Consider the following 2,049-nt stretch of genomic DNA (forward strand, 5'->3'; position numbering starts at 1 on the left):
GCGTGTCAATCAAACCCATCTACCCCCCCCCCCCCCCCAGCCCCAACCCCCCCAGAGAGGACTGGGAGGCGGCCCTGCTCGGCTGTCAAGACCTAAGGAGCCAAAATGCCTTGGTTCAACGGACGCGGGCGGCGTTGCTTGCCAATGGGGCACCGGAATAGGGGCTCCACCTAGTATTGTAAGGGAAAGGGCCAATAGGGTTCTACCCCAATCACCTTTCTGTAAAAATTTAATTGCCCATAGATGTTTTTTACCACCACCACTACCGTCGCGACCACCCGACGGCTTGAAGCGGGGGGCCCATCTGCGGTCGCTCTAAAGGTCAAACGTGCCTACCGCCGTGGCCACGCGAAGAGGCTGAGGAAGTAACATAATCGTCAGCATTTTTTTTGTCTCTCTTCAGCAATATATTTATCAACGCTAGGTCTGTGTTGGTAGCTATTTCTTATTTTAGAGGTTTCACGTGGTTGGGGGGACGCGCGCACGCAGTCCCCCACTACCAAAAATTGCATGCCCCATCTGCCTCTATTGAGGAAGTGGCAGGGGTCAACGCGGGCGCAGTGCAATGCCCACGCCTCGCCCTGGAGGCTCCTCCATCCTGACCAAGGACGCCTCGGCACCAGGTAAGTATGCCGCACGGATGCCTGGACCGAAGATGCCGTGCACTGTGGCCCTCGCAAAGTTGCCAGTGAGCGCGGCATTGTAAAGAAATAATGTGCCTAACAGAAAAACCATAAAAAGCTAATTTAGAGTTATTATATGTGACTAGGACCTTAACTAGTAATTTGCATTTCCTCGGAAATGAGGGCGCTCGATATTCTTCGTAAAACTCGGCATCTTATGTTTCCATTGCTTCGGTCGTTGTGGCAGCACGTGCCATCGATTCCATAATTCTTTTTCTTCGCAGTGAAGAGCATTGCGTGTAATAACATACTCCAACGAGTTCAGTGCCCCCTTGTTCGAAAGACTGCAGATTTTGCCTTTTTTTTGTTGTATGAAATGAAAATCGCGGTGGTTGCGCCTGTGTGTGTGTCTCTTGCTTGCGGTGAACACCCTTATGGCCCAGGTCACTGACTCGGTCCTTAAAGCCGTGCAGCCCTGGGTCAGCACCCAAATTCAGAACGCCACTAGCTCCGATTCCCCTCACCTCAAACGTAAGACAGCCTCCCGCCAGGCAGCGAAGGAACACGGTTCAGGCTCGGCAGCTGTTGGGTCGGTGCGGCCCCTCGCTGGGGTTGCGCTGGCTCCCGCCCAGAGCTAGACCGCTCCCCCGTAAATAAATAGAACAAGATGGCTAGCACATCTAATAGGAATGATAAAAACCTTGAAAAATTCCAAATCATCCAATGGAACTGCAGGAGTTTCAGGGCTTGGAAAAAACGGTCACACCTCCAGCTCTACCTGCAGTCCCTAGGTGACATGCCGGCACTCGTTGCCCTGCAGGAGCCCGGCATAGACGCTAAATTATCAGGCTACAGCACCTTTCAGGGGGGCCCCTCTACGTGCATCCTGGTGAATAAGGCTTACACCGGGGTTCAGGTCGACTTAGACTTGAGTACCGAGCAAGAATATACAATGGTCCGGGTACTGCCTCTCAGACGCCGCGACCCGTCAATACATATCCTCAACATATACTGCCCTCCGCATAAGCCGCGCGTAACTTTTAATGAAATCTTCCTTCGCGCGATAAAAATGGCAGCCAAAGAGCCTCTAGTGATCGTTGGAGACTTCAATGCTCCCAGCCTTCATTGGGGCTACCACTTCGAACAGGCAAGAGGCCGTAAGCTGGCGGAGCTCATCTCCACCCTCAGCCTCACGTTGCTCACAGACCCGGCGTATCCCACCCGAGTGGGGAATTCGGTAACCCGCGACACGTGTCCAGACCTTTCTCTTGTTAAAAATGCTAGAGCGGCTGTTTGGGAGAACTTGGGAGATTCTCTAGGCAGCGATCACCTCCTTCTCCGGATTACACTCATGGCGAAGGCAGCGCGCAAAAAATGGGGTCAGGCCAAGCTGACCGATTGGCACAAATTCCGAAATAACACTATC

General features: G+C 53.0%; 1 non-coding gene across 1 annotated transcript; it reads right to left on the minus strand.

Annotated features, from left to right (window-relative positions):
* Positions 1-468: 468 nt before the first annotated feature.
* Positions 469-631, minus strand: LOC149334117 (U1 spliceosomal RNA). Its single transcript, XR_016285373.1, has one exon. It is a non-coding gene; the product is annotated as a U1 spliceosomal RNA (small nuclear RNA).
* Between the last annotated feature and the right edge of the window lie 1,418 nt (positions 632-2,049).

The sequence above is a fragment of the Amblyomma mixtum genome, chromosome 8 (genome assembly GCF_055824585.1).
Source record: "Amblyomma mixtum isolate Tamu chromosome 8, ASM5582458v1, whole genome shotgun sequence".
Classification (NCBI taxonomy): Eukaryota; Metazoa; Arthropoda; class Arachnida; order Ixodida; family Ixodidae; genus Amblyomma; species Amblyomma mixtum.